General features: G+C 52.9%; 1 pseudogene; it reads right to left on the bottom strand.

Annotated features, from left to right (window-relative positions):
• Positions 1–4,824: 4,824 nt before the first annotated feature.
• Positions 4,825–11,777, bottom strand: LOC100673801 (rho GTPase-activating protein 27-like; annotated as a pseudogene).
• Between the last annotated feature and the right edge of the window lie 1,468 nt (positions 11,778–13,245).

The raw sequence follows: 13,245 nt of genomic DNA, 5'->3' as shown, positions 1-13,245 counted from the left end.
TTCAGAGGGCTTTGGAGGCTGAGCTGGAGCCTCCTGATGGCCTGGAGAAGGCTCAACCTCATGGGGAGGCTTTGGAAGGTGAGCTGGAGCTTGCTGATGAACTGGAGGAGGTTCGATCTCCTCAGAGGGCTTTGGAGGCTGAGCTGGAGCCTCCGGCTGAACTGGACAAGGTTCCACTTCCTCAGAGGGCTTTGGAGGCTGAGCTGGGGCTTCCTGCTCGGTTAGAGGAGGTTCGACTCCCTCAGAGGGCTTTGGAGGCTGAGCAGGAGCCTCCTGATGGCCTGGAGAAGGTTTAACCTCATGGGGAGGCTTTGGAGGCTGAGCTGCGGCTTCCTGCTGGGTTGGAGGAGGTTTGACTCCCTCAGAGGGCTTTGGAGGCTGAGGGGCAGCGTTCTGATGGCCTGGAGAAGGTTCAATGTCATGGGGAGGCTTTGGAAGGTGTGCTGGAGCTTCCTGCTGAACTGGGTAAGGTTCATCCTCCTCAGAGGGATTTGGAGGCTGAGCTGGAGCCTCCTGCTGAACTGGGTAAGGTTCAACCTCCTCAGAGGGATTTGGAGGCTGTGCTGCAGCTTCCTGCTGGGTTGGAGGAGGTTGAACTCCCTCAGAGGGCTTTGGAGGCTGAGCTGGAGACTCCTGATGGCCTGGAGAAGGTTCAACCTCATGGGGAGGCTTTGGAGGCTGAGCTGCGGCTTCCTGCTGGGTTGGAGGAGGTTTGACTCCCTCAGAGGGCTTTGGAGGCTGAGCTGGAGCCTCCTGCTGGACTGGAGGAGGTTGAACTTCCTCAGAGGGCTGTGGAGGCTGAGCTGCAGCTTCCTGCTGGGTTGGAGGAGGTTCGACTCCCTCAGAGGGCTTTGGAGGCTGAGCAGGAGCCTCCTGATAGCCTGGAGAAGGTTCAACCTCATGGGAAGGCTTTGCAGGGTGAGCTGGAGACTCCTGCTGGAGTGGAGGGGGTTCAACTTCCTCAGAGGGCCTTGGAGGCCGTGCTGAGGCTTCCTCCTGGACTGGAGAAAGTTCAACTTCCTCAGAGGGCTTTGGAGGCTGAGCTGGAGCCTCCTGATGGCCTGGAGAAGGCTCAATCTCGTGGGGAGGCTTTGGAAGGTGAGCTGGAGCTTCCTGCTGTACTGGAGGAGGTTCAACCTCCTCAGAGGGCTTTGGAGACTGAACTGGGGCCGCCGGCTGACCTGGGTAAGGTTCAACCTCCTCAGGGGGCTTTGGAGGCTGAGCTGGGGCCTCCTGCTGAACTGGGTAAGGTTCAACCTCCTCAGGGGGCTTTGAAGGCTGAGCTGCGGCTTCCTGCTGGGTTGGAGGAGGTTTGACTCCCTCAGAGGGCTTCGGAGGCTGAGCTGGAGCCTCCTGTTGGACTGGAGGAGGTTGAACTTCCTCAGAGGGCTGTGGAGGCTGAGCTGCAGCTTCCTGCTGGGTTGGAGGAGGTTTGACTCCCTCAGAGGGCTTTGGAGGCTGAGCTGGAGCCTCCTGCTGGACTGAAGGAGGTTGAACTTCCTCAGAGGGCTGTGGAGGCTGAGCTGCAGCTTCCTGCTGGGTTGGAGGAGGTTCGACTCCCTCAGAGGGCTTTGGAGGCTGAGCAGGAGCCTCCTGATAGCCTGGAGAAGGTTCAACCTCATGGGAAGGCTTTGCAGGGTGAGCTGGAGACTCCTGCTGGAGTGGAGGGGGTTCAACTTCCTCAGAGGGCCTTGGAGGCCGTGCTGAGGCTTCCTCCTGGACTGGAGAAAGTTCAACTTCCTCAGAGGGCTTTGGAGGCTGAGCTGGAGCCTCCTGATGGCCTGGAGAAGGCTCAATCTCGTGGGGAGGCTTTGGAAGGTGAGCTGGAGCTTCCTGCTGTACTGGAGGAGGTTCAACCTCCTCAGAGGGCTTTGGAGACTGAACTGGGGCCGCCGGCTGACCTGGGTAAGGTTCAACCTCCTCAGGGGGCTTTGGAGGCTGAGCTGGGGCCTCCTGCTGAACTGGGTAAGGTTCAACCTCCTCAGGGGGCTTTGAAGGCTGAGCTGCGGCTTCCTGCTGCGTTGGAGGAGGTTTGACTCCCTCAGAGGGCTTTGGAGGCTGAGCTGGAGCCTCCTGCTGGACTGGAGGAGGTTGAACTTCCTCAGAGGGCCTTGGAGGCCGTGCTGAGGCTTCCTCCTGGACTGGAGAAAGTTCAACTTCCTCAGAGGGCTTTGGAGGCTGAGCTGCAGCCTCCTGATGGCCTGGATAAGGTTCAGCCTCCTGGGGAGGCTTTGGAAGGTGAGCTGGAGCTTCCTGCTGGACTGGAGGAGCTTCAACCTCCTCAGAGGGCTTGGGAAGCTGAGCTGGAGCCTCCTGCTGGACTGGAGGAGCTTCAACCTCCTCAGAGGGCTTGGGAAGCTGAGCTGGAGCCTCCTGCTGGACTGGAGGAGCTTCAAACTCCTCAGAGGGCTTTGGAGGCTGAGCTGCGACTTCCTGCTGGTTTGGAGGAGGTTTGACTCCTTCGGAGGGCTTTGGAGGCTGAGCAGGAGCCTCCTGAGGGCCTGGAGAAGGTTCAACCTCATGGGAAGGCTTTGCAGTGTGAGCTGGAGCCTCCTGCTGGACTGGAGGAGCTTCAACCTCCTCAGAGGGCTTTGGAGGCTGTGCTGGGATTTCCTGCTGGGCTGGAGGAGGTTGGACTCCCTCAGAGGGCTTTGGAGGCTGAGCTGGAGCTTCCTGCTGCACTGGAGAAGCCTCAAACTCCTCAGGTTGCTCTGGTGGCAGACCTGGGGTCTCCTCATGTATTGAAGGTTTAACCTCCTGGGGAGGCTTCAGAGACTGGGCTATGGCTTCCTGCTGCATTGGAGAAGGCTCAACCTCGTCAGATGGCTCTGGAGGCAGAGCTGGGGACTCCTGCTGGACTGGAGAAGTTCCACCTTCCTCTAGAGGCTTTGGAGGTAGTGCTGGGGCTTCCTGCTGGACTGGGGAAGGTTCAACTTCCTCGGGGGTCTCTGGAGTCTGAGCTGGGGTCTGCTGCTGGGTTGGAGAAGGTTTAACCTCCTGTGGAAGCATTGGAAGCTGCGCTGGGACTTCCTGCTGGACTGAAGAAGAGGCAACCTCCTCTGGGCTCTGTGGAGGCAGAGCTGGGGCCTCCTCCTGGGTGGGAGAAGCTTCAACTTCTTCGGTAGCATTCGAAGGCTGCACTGGGGCATCCTGCTGACCTAGAGAAGGTTCGACCTCCTCAGAGGGCTTTGGAGGCTGAACTGGGGCTTCTCCCTGGACTGGAGAAGGTTTAACTTCCTCTAGAGGCTTTGGAGGGTGAGCTGGGCCTTCCTGCAGGCCCGGAGAAGCTTCAACCTCCTCAGAGGGCTTTGGAAGCTGAGCTGGAGCCTCCTGCTGGACTGGAGAAGGCTCAATTTCAACCTCCTCAGGTAGCTCTGGAGGTGGAGCTGGAGCCTCCTGCTGTGCTGGAGAAGCTTCGACCTCCTGGGGAGGCGTTGGAGGCTGAGCTGGGGCCTCCTGCTGGCTTGAAGAAGGTTTAACCTCCTGGGGAGGCTTTGGAGGCTGTGCTGGGGCCTCCTGCTGAGGTGGACATGATTGAACCTTCTTCATACGCTCTGGGGTTAAGGTAAGCTCCATATCCACTGGTTGAATTGTGATATTGGACAAGGTTGAATTATGAGTTTGATTCTGACCTGGAGGTCGAAGACTCACCTCATGAGGCCCTGAAGTCTGAGGTATAACCGCATTAGGTGGCGTTAGAGGCTGAGTCTGGGCCTCCTGCTGGGCTAGAGAAGGTTCATTCTCGTCAGGTGCCTCTGGGGTCTGAACTGGGATCTCCTGCGGTCTAGGAAAACGCTCTTCTACCTTAGGGGCCTCTGGAAGCCGTGTTGGGGCCCCTTGCTGGACTGGCGATTCGGGTGGGAAATCAGGGGAGGGCAAAGACCGGGGTTCGGTCAGCCCTGGGGGGTCAGAATTCAGCCGGACCAGGTTCCGGGCCCACCTTGGAACAGGTGGCGCCTGGACCAGCAGCCACAGTAGTTGCAGCATGAGGAGGACCCGTGGGTCCCAGAAGCGCAACCGGGACATGACACGCGGAGGGTACGGGGCGCCGCGCTCTTAGCCGGAGCCGAACCGTTATGACCGACTGAGACGCACGCGCACGGTTACCCACCGCGCGCCCCACCCTTTATTTATGATGACACCTTTGTTTACGCACCACCTTTACTGAGGTGCGTCAGAGACCAGGCCCAAGCCACTATGGCGAGCCCTTTTCCTAGAATCACCGTGGCCCAGGCTTCCCTTCTCCTGCAGAGCTGGCAGGATTTCACGTCCCCTCCCTCACCCTTCCCCTCAAAGCAGGGGAGGGTTAGGGCTCTTTCTGTCCCCCCTCCCTGCCCTCAGCCTCCAGCCTCAGGGACAGAGAGCTTCACCAGCCTCTCTGCACTGTCAAAAGTGCTAGTCAGTTTCTGGCAGCCAGACCTCTTCTTCCTCCAAACTGAAATCGAGACATTCTTCCACTCTGTGGCGGAACTGCTTTCAAGAAAAGCACCTGACCTGCAAAATGAACGCTATTTAGTGCGGCCAGGAAGGGAGGGAACACACATTAAAGCTATTTTACTCTAAAAGGCTGCTGTTTCCTCAACCCTCCGTATTCTCTTTGTTCCATATTTGGTTATTAACTCACCACTCTATCAGGTAGGGGCTACCACTAGCCAGTGAGGATGCCAAACTTCCTGTAGGAAGGCCTTAGGGAGTGGGCAGTTTGGTCTGAGAGTGAGGGACTGAATCCGAGTGCACAGCACTTTACACTGACATGGAAAAACTTGCCCAACCCACTTTGACTCAACAAGGCCATTAATACAGAAAAAGTAACAACCCCACTTTTCAGAGGTCCACCTTTGCCTACAAGGGAGGAGAAGGATGTTAAAGTCAGCATGTTAAAGGCTTCTCTTGAAATACTGTAACCAACACCCATTTGTTTCCTTTATAGCCCTCCGTATAATCTTTTATTTTCTTATTTATTTGCTAGCACGACCCCTAGCATGTAAACTCCGAGACAGGGAGGCTTTATGGTGTTATTCCCAGTGCCTAGCATATGGCTTGGCACATAGTCATGGTTTTAAAATTGAACCAACTTCAAGATTGGTCTCATAAGGGGGGATCTTTTGTTTTATTCAGGCTTCTGAAATCTTTAGCACCGGCGTTGAATCCCTTCCTCTTATATTTAACAGGAAGCTAGACTTTTTTCCTTCCAAATTTGTTGTTGAGAGTACACACTGCAAAGGATAAACTAATCCAACACTTTCTACATGTACCATTTAGTGACACTGATTATATTCTTCAAGTTGTGCAACCATTCTCACCCTCCTTTTCTGAGTTGTTCCTCCCTTATTAACTTTACCTCACTGCACCCTAAGGTTCCTATCTAATCTTTCAACTTGCTGTTGTCAACTTGATTCCATATAGATAGTTCTTATACAAGCATAATGGTCAAGGCAGGCCCTTTTTTACTATTTATGCTGAACTACTCTTCGCTTTTAGGAGACTCAGGGGACATTTTTTGTTCAACATTTAAAGATTATCTCAGGGCAATAGTTTCAGGGTTCATCCAGCCTCCATGGCTCCAGAAAGTCTAGAGTCCCTGAGAATTTGAAATGCTGTTCTGCATCTTCCCCCTTTGGATCAGGATTCTTCTGCAGAATCTTTGATCAAACTCTTCAGTAATGGTAGCCAGGCATCATCCAGTCCTTCTGGTGTCCCAGCAAAGGAGGCAGAAAATGGAGGCAATTAGCCACACATTCCATATCCTCCTCCTATTCCTGACTCTCCTTCTTCCTCTGTTGCTCCAGGTGAGTGGAGACCAATTGTTGTGCCTTGGATGGCTGCTTGCAAGCTTTTAAGGCCCCGGGCAGTATGCAGTGAACTAGGAGGAACAACAGAGCACTAAATATGCTATTAGGCCAATTAACTAGGATGTCCCATGAAAACATGACCCTAAACCTCCAAACCAAGAAACCAAATTCCCTGAGGTTTTTGGCTGTACATAAGCAGCCTCAGCAGCTCCTCTTTCTTCTTCTTCTTGTTTTTGTCATTGTTGTAAATACATCCATAACACAACTTCTGCCAGTTCAACTTTTTACAGGTGTACAACTTACTGACGGCAATTACAGTAATCGAGTGTGTAGCCCTACCCTGAATCAATGTGATTTAGGAAGGTAGACATCTTAAAGCCCAGTCGTGGATAAACCTGAAGTTCCCTTGACTGGGCTTTCTTTAAATCAATTAAAATAATTATTTTACTGGGAAAAACCTTCAAATAGTTTTTCAGAAGGGAATGGCCTCCTCTTTCTCTACGTTCTTCTCTTCAAATCAAAACACTTTGCAACTTTGGGGTGAACTAAATAATCAAACACCTCGCCCCCGAATTAAGTTCCCGTTGATCCAGGTCCATGAAACACATCTTCCTGCTCCTAACGTTTTTATTATTATTATCACTATTTTTAAAGAAAACATCTCACAGGTAGTAAAGTTGTTTTAGAAACTACCTTGGCAGCTTAATGCCTAAGCTGGGGCATTCATATCACAGATCTGCAAAAGGGTTCTTCAGCCAGCTTCCCAGGCGCTCACTCGATCCGAAGTCAGCGCTGCAGCTCTCACTTTCCTCCTCGGGGGGCCAATCTACAGACTGGAATCATACATCCTCAGAGCTGGGGGTCCTCCCAGAGTGGGAGAGGGACCCGAAATGCCCTCCCAGCAAGCCAGGCCAGAAGACCCCCAGACGGAGAGGAAGCTTTTTCCTTTCCTTACCCTGGTTAACTCCCCTCACGGCCACCAGGGACCCTCAGAGCATTCGCTTTCCTTGACGCATGGAGCCCCTTGTATGTTGTAGACAGCCATGCTATTCTCCCCCACCCTTTCCTACCCTGGCTACCCCTACCCACCTCCCAGTTCTGGCCTCTTCTTCCTCCCAGTTCTGGCCTCTTCTTCCTCCCAGTTCTGGCCTCTTCTTCTCGTATCTTCTTCAGCCCCCACTGTATACACCCCACTAAGTCAACATTCCTCAGTATGTGGTTCCCAGTTCTGAGTTTGGGGTTCCAGCTGGGGCCAGAGCACTGCCACCAACTGCCCCAGCATCGCCTCCCTAGATCTGAATTCCTATCTCTATTAATACAGCCAAATTCTGTACTCACTGTTGGCTCATGGGGAATTAGCGGTCAAAAAGACCCCGGTTGATTTTTGGATAAATAGCGGTCAGAGTGGGCCTGCTCCGTTTCCGCTTATGCAACTGATTTTTTAAAGCTAAAAGATGGTGGACACAAATTCAGATTTTGTCTTCTAGTCTCAGCTGTCATTCCGGCCTGAGGCTGTTTCTCGGGGTATTTACTTTCTTCCTGCCTCCCTTGAAATGGCAAATTCCTCTGTTACCATCTAACGGTTGGAAGAAAAAAAGGTGCACAACTTCCAGAGCCAAGATGCAGGAATCTTATTCCAGTGACAGACAGAACGTTTGTCTTTGAAGCAAATTACACAAAGAAGAGATTAACTCTTTAACTCAGTAATCAATGAAAGTTTTGTGATTTGAACAGCGAGAAACCTAATTCTTTGTTTTATATGCTAGTTAACATTAAAGCTCTTCAAAATCTCATAAATTAAACCATTAAACTTTAGTCAGACAGATAAAACTTTTGAAAGGGAAAAGATAACTAATTTCTTTCCCTTTTACACTTCTGGAACTGTTACTTTTGCTTTAAGACGAAATTCTTATTCTTATTTTCTACACCAGCTGCACTGGTCTCTTTCTAAAGGGGTGGGGGACTTTCTGCACTCCTGTGGCCTTGGTCTCCTACCTTTTTTTTTGTTTTCTTGGGGGATGGCCTTTAGCCTATAAGGCAGCAGTTAGGAAGGCTGCCTGACAATTGGGTCTGTAAATCTTTTTCCTTATCTCAGTTAGAGTATGCTTGGCAGGCCAGTCGCAGTAGCCAAGAGATTTTTAACCCTATACTTCCTTCTTTTTCTGAAGCTTTCTTTTTCTTTAATTGATCGTAAGAAAAGAATTGTCAGTGTTTAAGAATGCACCCTACGGTGAATCTCCTGGTATGGGCTCTTGATTTTTCATTGAATCTAATTAAATGTTCCCAAGAACCTAGCTTTTTATTTTTAAGGGTAGTTGATACCCCTAGCTTTTTCTTTTAGTCTGTAGGAATTTATTTGTGTCTCATGTGGCAGCCAAGGATTTTCTCAGGTCTGGGAGAGAACCTCTCTCTTTTTTTCTTTTTTTTTTCAGCCCAATCAATAAGTTCTCAGGAGTCTCTGTAAGTGTGTTTAATTTAACCTAAATTTTTTCACCAATTAATTTATATGCATTACACATAAATGACACATAAGACACAGACAGAGGCAACGAAGATAGCCTTCAAGTCTGAACCTCTCAGACAGCACTGGTCATGCATAAAATTCACATATAAGACGAACAGGCAAACAGAGAGCGCTGGGACCAGACAAGCCACAATGGGAGAGGGGAAATGAGGATGGTTTTCGTGAGGTCCAACACATTACTAGGAATATCTGAATCTCCACCACAATCCTCCAGATGCCTCTTATCCCCAGTACAGATGGGGGTGCTTCAATCTCTCAGTCTAAACAGATAGAGATGTCTACATCCACTCACCAGAACCAGGGTGCACAAACCAGAGCCAGACAACATCTAGATAGACAAAATTGACAGCTGTTATTACACCTGCCCAAACTCTAGAGTCACCAAGAGTCCCTCTTTGAAATCACAAATGCAATAATGGGCCTGAACTGGTAGAAATGCACTAACTGGGCAAAACGCCAGGACTATCACCCACCAGCTGGCACTTAATCAAAAGGAAAAGAAAATGGAGAGGAAAGTGAGGGAGAGAAAGAGGAGAGTCAACTATCAGTTCTCCAGAGTATATCAAGTCTAACAGATCTTGGAGTGTTTCTCCCCCTTATTGCAGACCACACCAGATCTAATGAATCTTGGGGTGACCCCCTCACCTCAGAAGCCAAGTCTGCATCGAGGGGAATCACTCCATTCTTGAGACTCCCTGGATTGTGCAGGTCTGGGCAGGCAGCTTTTCAACTCAATCTGGGAAGTGTATCTATTAAGCTCGCCTGCTTTACCAGGTTTACCAGATCTGGGGGCCAAGCCCCTCATGGTAAATGTTGGGTCAGGACTCTCAGGCTCAGGAAAAACAGGTCAAGACAGAGAGAAATATCCTTGTTCTTACGGAAATTCGGATGAGAAGAGTAGGCATGGAGATCTAATCACCAGAGGGAGGGACACAGGACAGGTGGTGTCCTGGCAGCTGCTTGTCTGTCTGTCAGGGTTTAGTAGGTCTCCTTATCTGCCCCCACACCCAGTTCTGAGGAAAAAAATCAGTCCTGCCCTGATTGCCAAATTCTGTTACAGGGCAAGGCTTCCCAGCTCGAGACGAAGCCCTGCCTAGGTTCTTACCTTCTTCTGACCAAGAATGACCAGGAGAGGCTGAGAGGTTCCACACGAACTAAGGTTTATTAGTGATAGAAAGAAAGTAAAGGGCTCACGAGGGAGAGAGGGAGAGGGGTTTCCACCTATGCTAGCCTCCAGTCTCTCACTGGACAAAGAATTTCTTAGGGCTTATAAATGCATTAGAAAGGCATTAAATTTATTCATTAGATGGGTGGAGATTTCTAGGGGAAGGGGAGGGATTATGGAAATCACATGCGGGTGCAGTTAGAATTCAAGATGGGCTTCCTGGCAGAGGTTGCTGGAACTAACATGAAGTCCATCACAAAGGCTGCCAGGATTTCAAACAGAACTTATTCTGGGATGTTGTGCATGCGTGATGCCTCTGGATCTTGCTTTGAGACTTGGCGAGGGGTCCCTGTTCATGTTTGTCTCATGTGAAAGGTCGTTCATAGGCCTCGTTGATCTTACTGCACACACTCTGCACCTGACCAGGCCTTGAAAAACAACTCAGAAGGATTATCCCTGATTTGTGCCTGGTCAAGCACACAGGGCCTTGAAATATAGCCCCTTATCTTGTCTAAGCACCTAGTTTGTTAATCACAAGTAGTTTTCTGGTGCCAGCAGCAGAAGTTATATGGTGGTCTGTACTTAGGTTTAGATTCAGAGACTAATTAGAGCTGGTCAAGCACACAGGGCCTTGAAATGTAGCCCTTATTTAATTCAGCCGGCCCGATTTCTTCTCTGTCTTACGTACACCCACCCTGTGCTATGTAATGCTCTGGCTGGGCTTGGGGCAGCATCCTGTAATTACACTCAGTTGCATTTCTGCACCCCATTCATTTCTCAGTCTGTCATACACTGGTGGCTTGTGTGTTGCTGTGATGCTGGAAGCTATGCCACTGGTATTTCAGATATCAGTAGATTCAGCTGTGGTGGACAGGTTTCAGTGGAGCCTCCAGACTAAGAAGGAGTAGGAAGGAAGGCCTGGCGATCTGCTTGCAAAATTTTACCAACGAAAGCCCTATGGATTACAACAGACTGTTGCCCAATATTGTGCTGGAAGATGAGCCCCTAGGTTGAAAGGCATTAAAAATACACAGTGGCCGCTCCAACGGACTGCAGCATACCCACAATACTGAAGATGTGACAGGGCTAGGCAGCTTTCAGTTCTGTTTGTACATGGGGTCCCTGGCAGTTGGAGCTGACTCAGGTGAAGCTAACAACAGCATTTCCGCAGCAAAACATGAATATTCATAATAATTGGGATAAACAAAGATGATCCAGGGCTTGCAGGGAGCTCTGGTGGTTCAGTGGTTGAGCGCTCTAAAGCTAACGGAAAACGTGGGCGGTTCAAAGCTACCAGGCACTCTTCGAGGAGAGAAGTGACAGTCTGTTTCCGTAAAGATTACAGCCTAGGAAACCCTATGGGGGCAGTTTTCTACGGTGTCCTGTGGGGTCGCTATTAGTGTGAATCCACTCGAGGGCACCTGGTTTGGGTATCGATGACATCGCAACAGTTCAAGTCAAATTTTGCCACCAATCGAGTTACAAAAAACCTTTGGCCTCCCAGAGTTTTGGCATTTTGGACATGCATCATCTGCATTGTGAGTCTGGTTTGGGGGCTGAGGAAGGTGAGGCCCGGTACCCGGTGTGAACGAATTGATCCAGGGGACACTGGGTGTCAAGCCCCACACTAAGCGGGTCTCCTTGCACTCCTACTCCTCGCCTGGTGACGCACCTGGTCCGGGTGCTCCTCCTGCGGCGGCCTAGGCACGTCCTGGATGGCCTTGCTGATGTTTTCTGGGCCATTGCTCGCCAGGCACCGCGGACACACCCAGGAGCCCGCCACCTGCAGGCCCTGGAGCTGCCCGCGCTCCGGAGGAGGCCGGCAGGGGCGCAGCGGCAGGAGCCAGGTAGTCCAGGGACTGGGCGGGCCGCACAGGCGCAGGGGGCCCCAGGTACAGGCAGGCAGGCGTGGCGACAGTTTGTCGCGCTGGGCGGCACAGGGAGCGTGCGCGGCGCGGTGGCTCGGTGGGGGCGCCGTCGGGGTCCGAAGGCGTCGGCGCGCTCAGGAACCGGTAGTCGTAGGCGAGCGGCTCTGGGCTGTGGGCCCGCGTGGGGCGTTGGCGGGGCGGACAGCAGCGGGGCCGCCGAGCGGCGACAGCTCACGCACGCACTGCGCGCGCAGATAGAAGGGGCGCCCGCCGGGCTCGCGCCGCAGGTGCCACCAGGGCTCCGTACTGCGGCTCAGCAGCTGGTAGCGCTCGTTGGGCTGGGTGGCGACACGGCGCCCATCCTTGGCGGTGTACTCAAATGGGTGCTCCACCAACAGGTACACGTCCCCCTCGACGTCGGCCGCCATCGCCGCCTGGGCGCTTCCCTGAGGGCAGCAAGGTGGGGCGGGGTGGGGGAGGACATGGAGGTCAAGGCTGCGGAGCAGGGAAGAGCACCGCAGGGGGTGGGAGGAGGCCTGGGTTCGAATCCAGGTCCTGGACTTACCCTGTGCGCCCGGGACTCCGTTTCCCTATCCCTAAATTGGGGGCCTCGAACAAGAAAATCTCGAAGGCTCGGGTTCTTATACTCCATGATGGACTAACAACACCCCGTTCATTCTGTGGCGTTGGTTATGAGATTCGAGCCTCGCTTGTGTCCCGTGGTGGGAAGGTTGGGGGTAATACTGCTCCAGCTGTACTGCCAGGGAGGCTTGGGCTCAAAGAGTTGGGGTGATCGACAGCACAGTTGCCTAAAAACTGACTGGGCCTCAGTGTCCCCGTCTGTAAGGTGGAAAGAACTGTCCATTGCCTGCAGCTCCTCCTGCCTGCTGGTCCCGCCTCCTGGAGTCCGCAGGGAGTCTTCGGACGGCCCCGCAGCGCCCCCTGCCGCCAGGAGTCTGAGGACGCAACTTGGCGGGTCAGGGCCTAGGCGCGGGCTCTGGGGACGGCTCCCTGGCCGCTCTGCCCCTGAGATACCCCTGTCCGGCTTAGTCCCAGGGTGAGGGCGGCAGGGCTGCATCTGCCAAGGCGGGGAAACCTGTTTTCTCGGTTTCTCCTCCCCTACCTATCAGCCTCGCCGCATACGTGAACCCGGTGCCCGGCCCCGCCCTAGACAGGACCGCGCAGCCCCTGATCTCTAGTCCCACCTCTGCTCCCATCCTGCCCGGTAATGCCTACATGCCCCATGAGAGTGACCCCTAGAAAATGGACTTTGTGACAGTGACTACCCATGCGGCGACACCCCCCTTTCCACCCCTTAAAAATCAAACCCACAGCTGTCGAATGAATTCCGACTCATAGCGACCGCCAGGACCCTCCAAAGTTCTCCAGCAGTGAACACAAGTCCCGCCACTCCAAGGCTGCCCCAGCCCTGCTCCTAGTGGATCGGGGGAGGGGACAGAGCCTCACTGTAAATCTGCCTGCGTTCCCATCAGAAGGAGGCTTGAAGTGGCTGTCACTTCAAGCTCTTCCACTGCCCACACCTTCTCTGGTCCCAAAATGTTGCCAGGGACCAGCAGCCTAAATCCAGGCCGCCTGAGGAAGCTGAGGGACCCCAGGAACAGGGTCAGCGCGCGTCGTGATCCCTCTCTGCTCATTCTCAAGCTTTCCTCCATGCGGGGAAGGGGCGTAAATCGAGTCACCGCGCACACTGAGTCCCGGAGCCAACAAGTCCCAAGGCAGAGGACATCCCCTCACACCACCTCATCCGGGAACCCAGGACGCGCACTCACTTGGGCAGGGCCGAACTCAGGGCTCCCATGAACTGGGTGGGGGGAGCTGGGGGGTGGATACAGGTTAGGTCCGTATCATCTCCCTGGACTGGGCTTCCAAAGGCAA

The sequence above is a fragment of the Loxodonta africana genome, chromosome 18 (genome assembly GCF_030014295.1).
Source record: "Loxodonta africana isolate mLoxAfr1 chromosome 18, mLoxAfr1.hap2, whole genome shotgun sequence".
Lineage (NCBI taxonomy): Eukaryota > Metazoa > Chordata > Mammalia > Proboscidea > Elephantidae > Loxodonta > Loxodonta africana.
The sequence above is the reverse complement of the archived record's forward strand: the minus strand, read 5'-3'. Positions and strand labels throughout refer to the sequence as shown.